The 20,289-nt window shown below is 35.6% G+C and overlaps 1 long non-coding RNA gene and 1 pseudogene across 1 annotated transcript; both read right to left on the minus strand.

Annotated features, from left to right (window-relative positions):
• Positions 1–12,904: 12,904 nt before the first annotated feature.
• On the minus strand, positions 12,905–16,516 carry LOC137715844 (uncharacterized). The gene is made up of 6 exons (XR_011065601.1): positions 16,280–16,516; positions 16,095–16,173; positions 15,801–15,915; positions 15,278–15,498; positions 14,553–14,712; positions 12,905–13,645 (listed from the first exon to the last, which is right to left on the minus strand). It is a non-coding gene; the product is annotated as an uncharacterized lncRNA (long non-coding RNA).
• Positions 16,517–16,562: 46 nt separating this feature from the next.
• Positions 16,563–19,537, minus strand: LOC137715843 (mitogen-activated protein kinase homolog NTF6-like; annotated as a pseudogene).
• Positions 19,538–20,289: the final 752 nt, after the last annotated feature.

The following is a 20,289-nucleotide window of genomic DNA, read 5'->3' on the forward strand; positions in this document are numbered from 1 at the left end:
CTTGATGCGACACTAGAGAGATTTAGGTGTATGTGGTGTGAATTGTGGTGTGAGATGGTTGAATGAATGAATGCTTGAATGAGTTAATGGATGGATCATTTTCTGCGGCAGAAACATGTATTTATATGCTAGGGTTTTGCACAATTTCTGAAGGGAAAATGATTGCTCAATCCTAAGGGAAAAAGGTTAGGGTTTGGTAGAAACCAAGGGGGATAGGGAGAGGGTGCGGCATACAATTAGGATCAGGAATAGGGCTTCTAGAAAGGGTATTATGGCATGTTTCTAGAAGAACAAGGGCTAAGGGTGTAGCACCAATGTAGGAGAAGGATAGAGCTTCTAGAACCTGATATTTAGGTGAATTAATATGAAATTAAGTCCTCTTTGCAGCTGGAATTAAGGTGGAACAAGATTAGGTTATGATAAGATAAGATAATGTTGGATAAGGTTTGAATAAGATAAGGTTGTTTGGATAATGTTCCATGTTTCTTGCTCTTTCCTTATCTTCTTTGTCTTGAACTTGTTTCTCCAGATTTGTAGCATGTTCCTAGCCTCTTTTAACTTCAAATTCGTTCATCCACCTTGCTCCATATGCAAGCTATCCATTCCAAGCCTAAAATTGCTCCAAATAGCTCGAAAATGCACTTTCTTGCCTCTTTTGCCATTTAAACCTACAAACACATGAAGATAGCTTAAATCACTATAATAAATAGAAACTAACTATGTAAATACAAGAAAACAAGCTAACTAAGTCCTATCATCGATACATACCATAATCATTATGCACTACATCGACATGGCATAAAAAAAATCGTTAAATCAAATGACGCGGAATATTGTTGGTAGCACTTCGTTTTATTTCTTATTTATCGTAGGAATCTTACGTACATGTTTTGCATATAAAAAGTACGAATCTTATCAATAATAATTGTGTGTTATCCAATTAGTTATTTGTTGCATATATTTGTGTTATCCAATTAGCTAGGTTGATGAGATGAAATGCCTCTTTTTTCAGATAGAAAGAGATGCACCTTTCAAAGTGCAACCATCGAAACTGAAGTCCGCCACCAAAGTTGACCCAATCCCACATCATATAGTATATGCTAGGGTTTGGTTTAAGGGAAGCCTCAAACAAACTAAGAGCTAATTAATTCAGAAAAAAAAAGTTCTTGGATTTTGTTAATTAATCAAAATAACAAATAGGGAGGAACTTAATTTAGCGACAAGGGTCCGTAGGTGCATAAAAGAAATGTGGGATTATAATTGTAGTAATGAAGGAGACATTAAAGTGTAAAGAGAAGTGTGGTTTAGTTAATTTCTTCTTAGTTCACAAAAAGGAACACCAATAATTTTTTAAGTATTATGGGAGGCTATAGCTTTTTCTTTTAAGAAAAATAGCGCTAACATGCACAACATGATAAATCAATGGTGACATATCCAAAACCTAGGAACACACAAAGTCATCGCAAAGATGTGAGGCCACGCAAACCGCTAGGTGGCACAAACATACACAAACACAAAACACAACTAAGTTGAGAAGAAAACCATCGTCAGTTCATCTCCACAACGACAAAGCAAGGTGCACAAATCTCGCCCCTCTGCAACCGAATTTGCATCAGTCACAACCCAATCAAGATGTCTCCATTACATACTTGACCGTGAAAGACGATTCAATAACAAATATGTCCATGAGTCCACAACCATCATCGAATCAAGCTAGATCAGCTACCAAAGACATACTAAAAAAACTATCATTTCAACAATTGAAATTAAAAAGAAATAATAATAATCATTTTGATCAATTTCCATTTGTTCTTTATTTATATATTTCTTTTTATCCAGATGTAGATGCATTCCTATTTAGAATGGTGACCACACCAATAATTTGGCTGGGTCTTATATTCTACATGTTCCAAATACTTTTTAACCTCACCATATCATACAAAAGCTAAAGTCATGCTTTCATCTATCAAATTTTGTTTTTTTTTTTTTTTTTTTTTTTTAAGGAAGAAAGGTAATAACATTACCAACAACACACCAAAGTTACAAAGAAAGAGGGCCAATTACAAGAGAAATACGAAATAAGATATGGACCCCCCAAAACAAAGCCCAAACAAAGGTTTTGAGCCCAGAAACAGACAAACCAAACAGCGAACCCTAGTCCTGCAAGAACAGATGCCGCTGAAGTATCTCTGAGATCCTGCTGGAAACCGTATCTCCGCACAGACTCCATAGGTCCAGCCTTCCAACTTCGCATAATTGATGAAAGAGATCACTCCAACATCCTCAAAAAAGCAGCATGCAAATTGGAACCACAACCACAAACCAAAGGAAGCTAGTGAGAATGACCCATTAGCATCAAATCCATCGAAGACAACAGAGCCACCGAAGAAAAATCCATGGGAGGTGGTGGTGTGAAAACCCAAGCCGAAGCTCTACGCACTTCTCAAGGGAATCGCGTCGAAACGCATTGATAGATTGTGGTTACAGATACAAAAATATATGGGGTTGAAGAAAACCAGAGCCAAATTCAAAGGGCAGGAAGAGGAAGGAAGAAAACCATGGAGGTGGAAGATGGGAGAGGGGAAAGATCGGAGACGTATAAAAAGGATTTGTAACATTTCCAAATTAAATTAATGAATGTGTGGGAGGACTAGTGACACACCCCGACCCAGAAAGTCCACTTGGACCCTGAATCGAGCTGTGCTGGCCGACACCTAGAAGGTGACGAAGCCATAAAATGTGATAGTGTATAAAAAGTGAATGAATTTGAATTTAAAAGTGTCTAAATACCAGAGTGCGCTATGAGTGGGAGCGAACCCATTTCACACGCGATGTCAGAGCATCAGTAAGGTACAGTAGTGTGGGTAAGAATCATACCCTCAAAAATATCCATCAATACTAAGATTCGCCACAGATTCTTGTCGATACAAACTCAGCAGTTAAAACCTGGAGGGCACCAAACAGAAGGTGTGAGTAAGCAATAAAACCAAGCTTCCCAAAGTTACTACCTCTAAAAAAGTAATGCCCCTAAATGTAAAACCCGTATCGTTTTCCATAAGACAGTACAACATATATACATATATCCAAACCATACTCAGAAATGACCAAAACCGCGGTTTGCCATCAACTCCACCATACATTAATAAGTAGGCCAAATGAACTAAATCAATACAAAGTGATATATCAGTCAGAGTCATCTAAAATGACTTGTACATCTTATCCATATCTCATCAATCATGGCTAGCATATAAGTCGGAGTCACCTATGGTGACCTGTACGACTTATCCATATCTCATCAATCATGACTAGCATATAAGTCAGAGTCACCTATAGTGACCTGTACGACTTATCCATATCTCATCAATCCTGGCTAGCCAATAGCTCAATAAGTATACCTGCACACGAGTTGGAACCACCTAAAATGGTCTGTACGACAGGACTGGGTGTAAATAAATATGCTCAAGTGCTACGATCACGTGAAGACTGGGCGAATAATCGCGGGTCACCTACGAGTCGGAACCACCTAAAGTGAGCGTAAGGTGCGGGAGGTGAACATCACGTGAAGGACTGTGCCCTGGCCACGGGCGGGAGCACTAACACCGGGGTGCAGGTTTATGAGCTCTCAATGCATCTCAATATAACATGTGCAACTCATGGCAACTAGTACGACAGTATCGAAGTTGCCTAACTCATAACTGTAGTCATGCTATAATGCAATCGATTCAACTATTACCAAAAACTCACCTGAACTTACCTGGGTGTCCTAAGTTCACCTTTGCACTTGAAAGCATTCCCAATAATTATATGCAAGTAATATACATATGGATATATCATGATGCAATCTACTACTTAACCATGTCGTAGCATTTTCAATTATAAACAATATGGTGTGAAGTGTACAATCAGTAACGCCCTACTCCCAAACTACTTATTTTCAGGGATAATTATCCATGACAACCCAATTAACTCTAATTTAACTAACTAATTCACAAAACTAAAACTTGCCTTTACAAATTTCCTTCGCATTACTCAATTTCCCAAACAAGGCTTTTGTCTCAAATATTTTATGGCTGCATCTAACGTCTCGTTAGACTGCCTACGTACCCTAGACAGGGATCAAGCCATTCGTAGTTCATATAGTACTTCAAGCATTCACATAAATATGTATGAAAGTAATATGTCTAATCAATTTAAAAGTGTCAATAGAACTCTCAATAATATGTACGATAAAAAGGAAAAGATACACTCACCTGGAGTCCACGCTATGATTCTCTAGCGCACGCATCGAGGCGTCCTGAATGATTGGTCCCTGTGACCAATTATCAAATCACATCTCAGAACTCTTATCCGTAGAATATGTAATTCACATAAAACACAACCTCAACGACATTCTAAAATAGTTTGATACCCATTGACCACAAGTCAACCGTCGATCAAAGATCGACGGTAGGGTTTACAACCTTGTATAACTTGACCCGGAAGATCCGCATATCAGATTTCCAATCCGCAAATCCCAACGATCCACAATATGTTTCTAGAATAACATATTAAAATTTCATTACGATCCAACGGTCAGATCTCCGCCAATTGCCTAAAACAAGTGGCCGTGAACATTTATTTTACTAACTTACAAATCCAATTCAGGAAGATCCGTAAGTCGGATTCCCGATCCGTAAATTCCTATAATCTTTAAATATTACGTATTATAATGTATCCAATTTTGGTGACAATCTAACGGTCGGATCATCGATTCACATTTTATCAAGTAACGTATCGTAACGAATTTAGGTTCTAACTATCAACCTATGTCATTCAAATGACAAAACTGAATTCAAGACATTTGACATAGCCTTAAAATAGCATTGGCGGCCCACTAGCCACGCGCCGCAGCGGGTGGCGGTCGGCCGCCCCGACTCGCCAGAAAATTCAACTATTTCCAAAAATTCTCAAACTTCACAGAAATGAATATCTCAGTGAGTGTAGCAACTTTCATACCTGCCACGAAGTCCAAAAGTGGACGGAAGATGGTCAATTTTGCCCACGAAGCCGGCGGGTGCCTAAAACTTCCCGACATCGATTCGTCGTCTACGGTGGTCCAACGGGGTCAATTTTGGTTGGGTTTTTCTCCTGGGATGATGGGCTACAAAGCCCAAGTGGTGGCATCGGCCATTGCTTTGCCGATTTGCCGGAAAATCGAGAAAGGTGGCCGGAGCACCATTGATTTTCGTCAACTTTCGTGGCCTTAAACCGCCTCATACCATGGTTAATCAAGGTGGTTCTTGGGTGGGTTTTGTAGAGGGGAATGAGAGCTTCAAGATGGTGGTGGTGGCATCAAAAAAATCCACCGGAGTTGGCCGGAATCGGCCTTGGAAAGTGGGTGGTCGCGAGTGGGAAAAACCCACGGGAAAGCTGGGATTTTTTTTTTTTTTTTTTTTCTTTCCTTTTTCTGATTGGGCTTCACCTTAAATAACCAATTTCTGATTGGGGATTTAATTTAATCAACACTAAACCTTGAATAACCAATTTCGAACGTCCGTAACTATACCGTTATAATCTGGACTCGCAAACGGCTTTCGCCTATGCGTTCACATCCACGAGTATTACGAGAATATGTTAAAAGAATAAGTCATACGTCTCTCTAGACGATGGTTAACAGAAGTCAAAGTCCTTGCCTCTAGGGCAATTTCGTAAATTCACGCTTTTTAAATAAAATAAGAACGTAAAATTTGGAACGGGTTGTCACAACTAGATAGAAAAATGTCAGCGAACACTGTTTGGGTCATTTGGCATTTTTTTGAAAAATTCTATCAAATAATGTAAACAATGACAAATCACTTCATTTGGTCTAAGACAGAGAAAACTACATCAATGGCAGGAGGGGTTGTGAGACGATTGTGAGATGACGCAAAATATTCGATTTCAAAGAGTTTGGCACAAGAAATTGTGTGATGATGCAAAATTGTGTCAATTTGTAGGGCAAGCAAAAGCGCGTCCCACTAATCTACCATGCATGCATGCATGATAAATAAATAAATAAATAAATAAAAACAAAAATAAGTAAAATGAAAACTAATTATCTTAATCTAAGTCCCTCGTTATCATCAACATTTAAAAGCAAACTTTAAACACGTACAACCATTAACAAATCATGCATAACTTCTTCTTTTTTTTTAGTATATTGATATTTTTATATTAAGAGAAATCTAATTTGATATTGAATTTGTCATCTACAAGATTTGAACTAAGACCTCTCATTTGAAGTGAAGAGGAATATCACAAAATCATAGTACTGGATAGTAAATTATGCATAACTTTGATTGTTAGACGATTGGCAGACAACAATAATTTCAAGCACTAACAGAAGAATGTTTACGCGGAAACCTAACTCAATTAAAGATCGATGATTTCACCATTCATTTCATTAATATTTTTTATTCAAAACCGCACACCTACTACATTGCATACACAATTAAGTTGAAGACAATAATAATGTTAAACGTAATGAACTGTTATACCGAGTACTAAAATTTTGTTTTCAACAAGAACAAATGAGAGTTTAAAAAAGTTTAAAATTGCAAAAAAAAACAAAAAGATTTTCAATTTGGTTTATAGTACCACCAATGATTAATTTTCCCATTGTCAATGTTAGTTTATGGTACAAATTATACATCAAGCACAGGAAATTGCTTACACAAAGTGGGGCTTATTTGCTTATTTCAGTTTTTCCTTTGGGGGGTTTTCCTTTTTAGGGCCACCATCTTGACATGGTGCACTGTTTTGGTTATTTATAGGGTCATTATCCGAGAGAGGTTCCTCATCGGATCTTCTTTGTGAGGATTCCAGAGATCCTCTAATTACATTCGTTCATCGTACATCGTACAGTCAGTTTTCGTCAGGTACTATTTATATTTAATTTTAAATAAAAAATTACAATAATTTCTGACCACACGATGTACGATGAACGGATGTGATTTGAGGATCCCTGAAATCCTTACAAAGAAGATCCAGCGAAGATCCTCACTCGTGCTATCCGACCACTTATTTTTACTTTTCACATACACTTTTTAATTTTCAATTGTCAAATCAAATGAATTGAAGAAGATCAATGGACAAAATTTAGTAATGATGTGTGAGAGCCAAAAAAAGATGTGTAAATAGCACTACTCTATTTACATGCTCATATTTAAAGAGTAATATTAGAGAGATCAAATTTATAAATTAAATTTTGTAAACCATATGATGTTTTTGATGATTAGATTATTACTTAACGTTAATTAACGTTTTTATTTTTTATTAGTGACATATTATTTAGTTTGAAAATTTAGTTTAACAATTTGATCTTCTTAGCATTGTAAAAAAACAAAAAAAATACTGGTAATAGCATTGCACTTTAAAATAGGTAAAAGAAATAGGTACTCTGCACTTCTTTCTAAAATGATTAATAACATTTAGCTCCTAAATTTAATTCTTCCACTTTAATCGATTGTATAGAAAAGAGTAGCACAATATAAAATTGTATTTCAAAAATTGCTGAATTTTGACCAAATAAAAAAAAAAGTGCTGAATAACTTCCTCCAAGTGTCAATTTCCAAGAAAAATATTAAAATAACATAAGCAAAATAGGGGCACTCCGTACATTGACAAGACTTATGTTGAATACAATATTGGGTCACTTTACAAATTAAACCAAACCAATTAAAGTCATTGCCCCATAATTATGAGAAATGAGTTCATTATTACCGAATCCGGTAATGCAATGCATTGACATGAGTCAACAGACTTAATTATGATAATTTATTATTAAACTAAAAAAAAAAACTAATAAAAATAATATGAAAACTTTGAATTTTAATGATAAAAATAAAATAAAGGGTAAAGTGAATAATACCAGGATTGACTTTTTAGTGTAAAAATGTGGTTTTTCGTTAAAGTGAACAGTACCGTGAGTTTTTCGTTAAAACTCCCTAAACTAAAACTTCACACAACGATAAATCTGTTTTATGTAAGTTGATCTTTAAAATAATGACGACAAATTTGTTTTATGTAAGTTGATCTTTAAAATAGCTCTCGGGTAAAGTGACACTATGAAACAATGTTGAAAACGAAGGCTACCACGAGAGCACCGACCTTAGACCCATGACCCCACTGTTAATTTATACGAGTATGTGGGCGCCGAAATGAGAACTAGTTGACCTAACGGGCATCTCCAAGGCCCCAAACCAATCAAAATCTCATTTTTTTTCTAGTAGTTGTTCTACGTACGCTTTAAGTTTCATTTTTGCACATCTTTGTTTATATGGACATGTAATTTACTTTTTGAATTTTCAAAATAATTTTTGAAACTTTTACAAATATTTTGTTTAGTACATCGGTATTTTTATATTAAAGGAATGAGGAGTTCGGCTAAACCAAATAATGGGCAGCCTAATTTGGTATCGAATTTGCCATCTACAAAATTTGAACCTAAGACCTTTCACTTTCAAATGAAAAGGAATACCACCAGACCGTAATGTTGAGTGACCACCAATACCCTTCTTTTGCTTTGTTTGAATTAATTTTTTTTGTACACCCATTTTTCTTTCTTTTAAGGTTTTTTTTAATCAAAATGGTTCTTGAGATTTGAAATACATAGAATTGGTCCGCCATCAATCATATTGGTCATTCCTTGAAAAATCTCCATTAAATAAGAATATAATGACTGAAATACCCTTAATTTTTATCAAATCATTTTGGTCCATTATTTATTAAATTGAGGGTATATTTGTTATTTTAATCCTTATTTAACATAATTTTGCACGGAATGATTAAAATGATTAATGGTGGACAATCTAAGGAACCACTTCTATATATTGATTTCAAATCTCATGAACTAAAGTGATGTATGATACAAATTTCAAGGATATTTTGGCTAAAAAATAGAGAAGAAGGTGGTCAAGATGGCCTCAAAACTGGGAGCTCGGAGAAAACACAAAGAAGAAGGTGGTCGAGACTCTGCCTCGGTAACACCACCACCACTCTGATGCCAATTCTGGCATCTGATGCAAATGATCAGATGGCTAGATGGGCTCTGTATTCATCACTGTTTCTCCGGTTCGTGCCTCGAATCTTTTTCCATCCAACTTATCCATGAAGAAAAGAAAATCGGCTGGTTTAAATGCAGAAATCAAACCTGATCATGTGTTACATTATCTTCCTGCATGGCTCATATTTTAGGCCAGTTTTGCAGGATCAAAATCCGCTTAGTCTTATCTTGTATTTAAATTTCTTAGAGTTGTTTCTGAGGGTACTTTGGCTTTGTATCGTTTATTGCTTTTATCTGTAGTTGTTATGTGATTAGTGGTTATAAACATTATATTTTGCCTTTCACATGTTTTTCTCTCTGAATAATTAGTTCATCATGATCAAAACTAAGAGCAGAACTTGCATGCGTCGGGTACATATTTCTTTTCTCCGTATCTACTTGAAGAGAAAAATTAGGATAAAATACTCGACGCATGCAAATATTACTTTTTGTCTTTTTAGCCAAAATTGTTATTGAAATTGGCAAAACTCTTTACTTTGGCCCTTGAGATTTAGAATTGATAGAAGTGGTCCATGAATTTATTCATTGTCAATCATTTTGATCATTCCGTGAAAAATATCCGTTAAATAAGACCAAAATGTCAAAAATACCCACAAATTTTGTCAAATTATTTTGGCCCATTGTTTATTAAATTAAGGGTATTTTTATCATTTTGATCTTTATTTAATTGAGATTGTTGACAAAATTTGTGGGTATTTTTGTCATTTTGATCTTTATTTAATTGAGATTGTTCCCTGAATGATCAAAATGATTGATGGTGGACAAACGCAAGGACCATTTCTAATAATTTCAAATCATAAGAACCGAAGTGAGGAGTTATGCCAGTTTCAAATATCATTTTGGCTAAAATGTCTTTTTTTTTTTTTTTTTTTTAATGAAAAGTGGGATGTTTTGGCCATGTACCGTTGATTGCTAGACATTGACGAAGCCGTGAATCATATCATGGGAGATCGGCCGAAATAAAAATAAAAATAAAAATAATCAAAATAAACTCATCCAATGACACAAAGTTCTAATTTTTTAATAAAAAATTATTAGAAAATTAACTTGTTGGAATCTTGTAAATGATAAAGTCACCAATCGACAATCCACAACATAAAGTGGTAGGGCAGGAGGCTTAACAAATTCCAGACGTTTGAAAATATGCATGCAAGGCCAAAAAATTACGTATCGCTTTTGGGGTCACAAAATAATACTAATTAAACATGCGTGGAATCTTGATCAGATATGTCAACGAAAACGATTTAGGGTTTGATAATATAGGAATGACAAAGAAGTTCCAGTAGTTAGATAGATGACAGAATGTCAATGAAAGAAACAAAGCCTTTTGGTGCTGCCCTACCTTATTGAGCAAGAGCCATGGTTCTTACCCAATGGCACTCGGGACCTAAAACACGAGTGAAATTTAAATACAACCGGTGAGCACGACATCAGACAATATTGTATACAACTGGTGTCGGAGCACCAGATAACAAAAGCACGTTACGACAATTGAGTAGTTGTTGTAGTATTGAAAGGTTGAGGACCCAGATAACCAATTATATAGGACCCCTACCCTACATCTACAGGTATGTATCTGTGTTGTGGGAACTGGTTGACTGTAGGGGCATATCCCCCGAGCATATAGTCCCTGCTGACCTACTTGGTTTGGGCGCTGTGTGGATGCAGCCACCCAAGGACCTGGAACCCAATGGAATTTCCCCAACACTACTCATCAGGATTTAAAGCGGCCTGAAATAAATATAATGGATTGGTATCTTAATTTTCTTAAATAAAAAAGCGACAATAAAGAAAAAGATATCTAAAAAAACCTTAATAATTTAGGTGGCTCTGCAAAGTGTGACCCAACCTACATTTAACTGTAAGTTTGTATATATTATTGACATATTTTTTAGAAACTTCATCCATCAAAACCGAAGATCTAATACGGTATCATAGTTTTTTTTTTTTAAATTGTTCGAGTTTGATTCTTGTTCCCCACCCTTTTCTAGGGTTACAAGGTGCACGTGAAAGAAAATCTAACTTGCGAACTTGATGTTTATTGTTAGTTCATTCGCTAAACTTAAAGCTTTTAGAGAAGAAATTGACGAAGAAGGTAGCTAGCGATTACGCTGAAATTTCATGGAAGCTAATCACAACCCTAATTTGTCAAACATGTGCTTATGGGAAGGCAATTTGTGCACGATAATTTTGAGGTTTTGTTTTGTTAAGCTTATCACTTGTGCTCCATTGACTTTGGTGAAGGCCCGCAATTTGCACTAGTACAAGGTACAACTCATCATGGCAACTATGTGATCCAATTCTTGCTCAAGTCTTCGCTTGTCCAAATCAAGTCTGTTCAAAATCATGACCACGTATAATATACCATATTCCTCATATTGTCTCAGTGCATGTAGACAGTGTATGTGATGTATAGAGGACTGTGGATTGATTCATGCATACCAGAAGAAAAAAACATGATTGTGGATGGTCTTGCTATTGGAGATATAGATGAATTTAGGTACCAATATTTTGAGAATCAATCTGAGTAGACGGGGACTCGTTTATTTGATGAAATGATATAAGTCTCTAAGACACGCTTGTTAGTAATTAACAACTCTTTGAGTTAGTTTAATGTCCAAATAAAGTCTACAATTTTACTCTGTCCTTCACATGATAACTTGTGCCACATCAGCACTTAACGAAATTATTAACAGAATTATGACTGAAGTATCACATTGATTTGAGACACCTATTTTTAGAGACCTCATTGATTGATTTTCAATTTCAAAGACCATCTTGATGGACCATTTGTGATAAAAACCCTTTTGAAAATATCGATAGACATCAAATATTGATATCGATACCGATATCTGTTGCTTTCAATGGAAATGATGGAAATTTAAAATGAAACTTTAGGGATTGTCAAACATTGGTTTGAACCAAATATAAGAATTTCTCCAATATGTAACAGATGTGCTAAAAATATCGACGATATTTGTTGATTTTAACCTAAACTTAAGAGTTTATCGAGATAAAATTTAGACTTCACCCCCTATTTCCATATCGTTTTCTGATATTTTTTTATATTTATATTTCCATAGAAATATCGACCTTATCGAACTCTAACTTATGAACTTAATATCAACAATCATATCAACCACATGTTTTACATGTATGTTCACAATATTAACTTTTTTTTGGTCAAAACATATTATTAGCAATATCAACAATATCGATTATATATAACGGCATATCGAGGGAATGTCGGCAATTTTATGACGGAAGTATCACATTGATTTGAGACACCTATTTTCAGGAACCACATTGATTGATTTTCAATTTCAAAGACCATCTTAATGGTGAGAGTCAATTTCAAAGACCATTTATGATAAAAACCCTTTTGAAAATATCAATAGACATATCGAATATCGATATCGATACTAATATCAGTTGCTTTCAATGGAAATGAGGAAATTTAAAATGAAACTTTAGGGATTGTCAAACATTGGTTTGAACCAAATATAAGAATTCCTCCAATATGTAACAGATGTGCTAAAAATATCGACGATATTTATTGATTTTAACCTAAACTTAAGAGTTTATCGAGGTGAAATTTAGACTTCACCCCCTATTTCCATATCTTTTTCTGATTTTTTTTTATATTTCCATAGAAATATCGACCATATCGAACTCTAACTTACGGACATAATATCAACAATCATATAAACCACATGTTTTACATGTATGTTCACAATAAACTTTTTTTTAGTCAAAACATATTATTAGCAATATCAACGATATCGATGATATATAACAGCATATCATGGGAATGTCTGCAATTTTAAAGACCACAAAGTAGAAAAACTTACCTTGCCCAAAGCATTATGACTTACATTGGGCCTAAAATATCCGGACTCGGAAAAGCCCACTGGGCATATTTGACATGTTCCACACTCTTAACACAAAGTTTGGCGCGTTAGGTTTATCATTTGGCGGGAATGGGACTTGCATACATATGAGTAGTTGAAGTATTGAAAGGTTGAGGACCCAGAGGACCGATTATATAGGACCCCTACCCTACATCTACAGGTATGCATTTGTATAGTGAGAACTGGTTGACTGTAGAAAGCATATACTCCCTGCTGGCCTAATTGGATTGGGCACAGAGTTGATGCAGCCACCCAAGCACCTGGATGATCCAAGTCTTGCTCAAGTCTTTTTGCTTGTCCACATCAAGTCTGTTACAAAAATTTGTCCAATTTTTGTAAAGGAAAAATAACAGTGAGTAGGCTATGAATGGGATGACTTGCAGACCAAGTAAGAGGTCCGTTATTATCCACTTGGCGTTTTACGGAGAAAATCAACGAGGCGTGATTAGAAAATTGGGGTACTTAGTGAAGGGTTTCCTTGTGTGTTTGGACTATAAGTATCCCTTCTCCCTTCCCCTTTATTTCATTGTAATTTGCTTTTGGTTTTGTGACCCAAGTTCTGTCAAGAGGCAGAGCAAACTAACCTCTTCTTTTCATATGAAGTATAATCTCTTCTCTATTTTACCTTTGTGAAGAATGCACTTTTCACCCCCTACACACAAAATAGCATACATTGAAAATGCTCAGTAACATTATAAAAACTATAAATATACACTACTGTATATGTATCATATACTATATTGTATACATATTTGGACGTAAGGTATAAAGATTTACTAACATGATTAAGCTTAAATTTAACGAAAGAAGTAATTACAAATTGAAATCAAACAATATTATAGTTGTTCAAAACAATTCTGACTAAATTTTACAAATAGTATTAAATAACACCGTTGAAAAAACTCACTAATCAAATCTGCAATTCTGTTAAAAACACATCACTAAAAATTAACTCCAAGGAAAGGGGATTAACAAATTATACCTTTTTAAGAGTTGGACCCGCTGGACCCGCTGGATTTGAATCCTCAGTTGATTTAGAGGGAGGACAGGCATGAAAAGAAGTCTAAAGCTTAAACATATGGTAAAAATTACACTGGATCAAGGAATGATCAGAGTTGATGGATGCAATATGGAATATAAGTTTCTGGAGAGAGAGACAGCCAAACTTCACACTGGATCATATTTTTTAGAGATAGAGAGAGTTCTACTTTTCAACAGCAGAGAGAACAAATTCAATCTTGGGCATAAAAAGAAAAAAATAGAAGCTTCATAGCACAAAAATTAACCACAATCCTCTGTTTTTCCAAGTGCAAATAGAAAAAAGGAATCAAAATATTCAACAAAAAATCTTCACATTAGCTCAAGAACTATATCATTTCCAGAGCTTTCCAATTTCCCAGCACGGAACGACAAACATAAAAGCATTAAAAATATATAATTGCAAAAAAAAAAAAAAAAAAAAAAAAAAAAATACAATTCCAAGAAACTAAATGCAAAGTTAGGCAGATCTGCACAGTAACACAAACCCATTACTTGAAATTAAGAGCATTGCGGCTCACCCTGAAAACACCCATTTTGCGATGAGGAAGAGAGACGCCGCTGCTCTGGCCGCTGAGTGCTGCAGGCTCCAAAGCAGTTTGTCTTCCAGAACTTTATAAGAGCAAGTCCACCCCTTCAAAGCCACTGTAAATCGCCATGGATCTACATCATTCTGCTTGCCTAAAAAAAAGCAAACAAAAAAAGAAAAAAATGGGAAGTATAAAATTCAAATGACCTTTGATGAACATAACCCAGAAATTTTCCTTGTATCCCATAAATGCAATAAAACAAAAGTCAGTGTCTCCATTTTCCATACAACCAACCAAGCAAGCAACAAACTTCGAAAACCCTAATTCGAACCAATTTAGAACTATAACCAAGTAAACCATTTAACCAACAAAACCCACTAATTTTCTCAAAAACCCAACAAATTTAAAGGATACCCAGATGATAAATCCCAGTAAAATCCCAAACTTGAAAACCAGAAAGAAAAAAAAGGCAAAGAGGCTTATCTTTCTTCACTAATCCGACACTAATAGAAAAACCCTAATTCATATTATTCAGATCACAAATACACAGGGACCAAATAGCTAATAATGCTGGACAATTTGTCCCCAATCCAACACAAAAAATTGTTCTGGTTATACATACGATACTCACCTAAAATATCAACCAATTCCAAATTAAAATGGAAAATGAAACAGAGCAACATAAATTGAATACAATTTGGGGAAAATTATCTCACCTGGAGCTCCGAATCTCCAAGAGGTCCCGATCCGAGCACGCTCCGAATTGGGTTGCTGAAGATGGTGATCAAGGAAGGGTTTTGGAGGTGGGTTTGATCAGATCAAAGCCAAAGCCATTAGGTTTGGCGGGAGAGGAACATAGAGCCACTGTGAGAGAGAGAGAGAGAGATAGAGAGCATGCATTGTCCTTTTCTTCTATCCAGCCACTGGATCGCAGTTCCTTCACAAAAATTATACGCATGTGTTAGTTTTCAAGTTCTAGTTTTGCAATCACCTAATTGATCATAACACCATTCGCAAATATGACAAACATAAACAATTAAGTCAGCAACATGATATGCCATCCTTTCATATTGCACTTATATAAAGAAAAAAGAAATGAACCAAAATAAAATTATACTATACTCCAATTATCTGAAGGCCAAACTCTTGAGTTGGGGCTGGTGGCCGTTGACCACATCATCGCCTCCATTTGAGAGAAAAGGGTTTGTTTGGCTCTTTTGTCCAATTATTTACACTAACCATATATAAATGAAGAAGGACAACACCTATGTTGCTCTCTTCTTGTGATCCAAATTTGAAGACGGTCGATGGGGAGGGGCAGTTATAAGTGTCATCCTCTTTGTTTCTCCTATCCCTGCATTGTCAACCAAAAAAACATCAAACCAAGTGCAATACAATCCAATTTAATGCTCACAACAGCTTCAGTAGTCGTGAGCAAAGACGACACACTGCGCACAAAAGGCAACAAAAATCAATGGATGAGGAATCGTAGCCAAGCTAATAAGATTAAACACAGGTCTACTAGGGCTTTACCTTGCAGCATCCACTAAAGCGGTTATAATTACTTTCATTGGATCAATTATTCCAGCTTTAATCATATCAACATATTCACCTGGTTAAGCAATGGGAAAAGCAAAACCAACCAAAATGAGTAACAGTGAAGATAAAATAGTTTCTGCAATTGATTGGCGGAAAAGTATTCTCGAAGGATTTCTTACCTTTGGCTGCATCATAGCAAGATCAGCGTGATCTTGGTCCAATAGCTTTCCAAAAACAACAGCTCCCTCAACTCCCGCGTTAGAAGCAATTGTATGAACAGGTGCATATATAATCAACACGACTTGAAACAATGAACAAAATGCAGCAATGGGTTTTAAGTAGAACTCAAAAACTAAATTCCATTACTTAATAAGATGGCGATCATCGGGGCCAAACTTTAAAAACTAGCAGAATATACAAACCTTTAGAGCATTCTGAATAAATCGAACTCCAATTTTCTGATCAAAATTAACAGTTCGGAGCTTTTCCAACTCCTTAGATGCATAAAGAATAGCAACACCACCACGCATAAAAGGAAGATAGTTATAATATTGTCGACTTATTTTGATCCAACCAGATAATTCAGGAGGAAATGAATAGACAAATAGGCAACATCAAACAAAAGTGGCCAAAATGACAAAATAATTTACCTGGTACTATACCCTCTTCAACGGCTGCCTTAGTGGCATTAAGGCATCGGTAACCCTATCCTTCTTCTCACTAACTTCCGCTTCACTAGCTCCTCCAATCTGCAATATAAGCAAATCTCACTACTATTTACTACCGATTTTATCTACAGTATCATTTACTAACACTTACAACTAATACAAGGAAACTCAGCCACAGATGTTTGTTGATTCACTTTTATCGTTATTATGATTGTTAGTATTACAATAATTATAATTAATTTACAATGGGGTAAAATGCGGAAGAAATTATAAGAAACACTTAAAAATTGATGGCTACAACCCTAGAGGGATGAAGAAATACAGACGAGTTTATGAAGATTACTAAACACATACCTTCAAAACGGCAACACCACCAGAAAGCTTTGCGAGTCTTCCTGTAACTTTTCCTTGTCATAGTCAGAAGTGCTTAATTCAATTGCCGACCTAATCTGTCACCGAAATAGAAGGGAATGAAGGTTAAGTACATATCTGGAACCATAGTTGTAGATGACTCCATTCAAAAATGCAAAAAGGATTATCTACATCTTTTGTTACATAACTAAAATGCAAACCATTTATGTCAACAGTTCCAAAATTGGACTAAAACTAATCCCAAGGGAGTAACACAAACCTGTTCAGATCTTTCATCAATGGCCTTCTTGCCACCAGCACCATCAAGAATTATAGTGTCATCTTTTGAAACCGTGACCTGAAGCATTAGCCCACATATTCCAAGATATTAGGACAGTGAAGGAAAAATTGGACACGAGGAAAAGTAGTTTAAAATTGATCAGGAAATTCCATTAATCCAAGTTCAAATGGATAAAAACCAATCAATTGCTGCAGTGTATTCTGAACAGTTGAATAGTAACTCTGGGGCTCGATACCAACGAGTTACAACATATTCTGTCATGAAATCTGTCTCTGATGTAGTTCTTGCAAGCCCAAAGTTACAAATCTTAAGGTCACAATTTGCATTGAGAAGCAGGTTACTCGGTTTCAGGTCGCGATGCAAAACATTTGCAGAGTGTAAGTACTTCAATCCCGAAGTAGTTGATACAGGAAATACTGCAAGAAAAATTACATGCTGCTTAAAATCTAAGTGATCTAAACTTTGATTTCAACAGAACTTATTAGGTAATTTACTACACTTTTGAGTATATACCTGTTGCTAATGCAACATGACCAATACATAGTCTACATATTACCACGAGAGAGAGAGATGGAGAGATAACCAAACAGAAGCATGAAATTTCAGAATTGCAGCAAAAATACAAATTACAGATCAAATATTCTTTCTGCCTGCCCCTGTGTCCAATGTTTATGTCTGGCTTACCTGGTACCAATTTGCATATCAGACTTTTAGGTCATATTAAAAGGCCTGTGACACAGTGCCGTACATGGCCTCTTACCTTATTGAGCAAACGTACATGCAAATTGTAAAGATACCAATTATAATTAATAGCGACATTCACTCTATTCAAGAGATTAGTAGCTGTTTTTGACAACAAAGCACTTGATTCATCAACATCATAAACCTAATAGTTTTACCATTGAAATTTTGATCCATCGACATTCCTTCAAAACAATTATCACAATATGAGAATGCTCAACTTACCAGACAGTAATCATCTGTCAAAGCCTGGCTGGAGTGTATTATCTGATTCAAGTCAGTAACCATCAATTCATATACAATGTAAACATCATTGAACTTTTCCCTATCTGCTGGCTTTATGATGTCCTTAATTTTGATAACCTGCAAAACAACAATGCAATTATTCCTTATTTGGGTATGTTTAATTTAGCTACATTTGGGTATTTCCAACTTTGCAAAAGGAAGTAACAGCAGATGAGGTTTTACATTGTCATGATCCATATGGCAAAGGAGCTTTATCTCTCAAAGCGTCCTCTTCGCATCGATCCTATTGTCAAATACATTCCCAATTTTCTTGATTGCAACCTCTTCTTTTGTCTCAGAGTTTGTTGCACAGCTGCCATAAGGGAAACATTAACCACCTCTACGCTGAGTGCTCTCATTGGGTAAAAATCAAGATACACAATAACATATATTCACCATAAAATCTCTCAAATTTATCAAACAACTAAAGTAACAATATGTCCAGTTCAAATACAAAAGCAACCGAAATCAAAACGATAAAAATCGAATACTGGGTCATTGAATCTGAATCCAAAACCTATTCTTTTGGGACCCAAGAAAAGGAAAATCCCACAAAGCTAAAGCCTACCCAGTTCAATTTTGGAGCCAAACTTTTCAAATCCAAGCTCAAAAGTTCAACCCTGCTTTTCCCAGAATCCAAACAGATACCAGTTCTAAGCCAAAAACCAATGTCGAAACAGAAACCAAAAAAAGTGTAAAGAGACAGATAGGTACCAGACGATGCCGTATGCACCGCGACCGATTGGATGAATAGGAGGGGCATATTTGGCGGAGACTTCAGAGAGATTACCCAGAATGTTGTACTGTACATACTTGCCTCCGTACAGAGAAATCCCTTCTTTGTTTGCTTGATTAGCTTCAATGTTCTCAGACTCCATCTCTTTCTTTCTTTCCTCCTAATTCTCCTAGAGAAAGGAATAAAAACAAGAAAAAAGAAAGCCCTGCGGAGTTCTCACACCGACAAACACAGGAGAGTCAGAGAGAGATATGGAAAGGGAAAAGGTCGAGTGACCGACCGCCTGAAAATGGTGAGTGAAAGCTATGGAGGGGCTATTTGGCACCACCTCTGCCTGACAGCCACCAAGCTCTTCTGCTTTTTTGTTTCTTTTGGTTTTCAACTTTTCAACTTTCAAATTTGAATGTGGAAAAGGAAGGAAATACGTCGTTTCCTAATCATTTCCACCTAATTCTCATTATCAAATCAGATTATTAAAATTTGATTAAATAGTTAAAATTATTATAATTTTTAAAATAAATCCGTATTTTTAACTATCGAATTAAATTTTAAAAACTCAAATTATTAGATGAAAAATATTAAGTAAAAAGATTTCGGAAATGATCATCTTCCGAAAAGGAAATGTCAGCGAGTCAAGAAATCATAAGTCAATTTTTGGTCTTTTCTTTTCTTGGGTCAAACAAATCCAATTTTCTTTCTTTTGAAACTTGAAAATTAGTCTTCGTGGGGCCAAACTATGAGAAGGCCCATAAGGGTGCAGCTTGGATGGAGCTGCCTTATGGGTTGGGTTGCACAAGAAATTACAAACAAGGAGTGGGCCTTCAAACGCTCTAACAACAAAATGTATTCTTCTCTATTTGTTTTTTCTTTTCAGTTTCAAGTTTTCAATAGATAAATAAAGTGAGACGAGATTTGAGTTTCAAGAGGCATATCAATAAATAAGTCATCCAATAAATATGATGCATTCAAGAGGTAAAGTGTGACGATATATTTGTTGGATAATACTTACTTGCATCCCCATGGGGGATGCACGTCCTCCCTCTTGTGATAACTTATTTGTTTTAATTTTGTAATTGAAGCTGTTTTATTTTTTTAATCTTATTTCAA

This window comes from Pyrus communis, chromosome 14, assembly GCF_963583255.1.
Source record: "Pyrus communis chromosome 14, drPyrComm1.1, whole genome shotgun sequence".
NCBI classification, from domain to species: Eukaryota; Viridiplantae; Streptophyta; class Magnoliopsida; order Rosales; family Rosaceae; genus Pyrus; species Pyrus communis.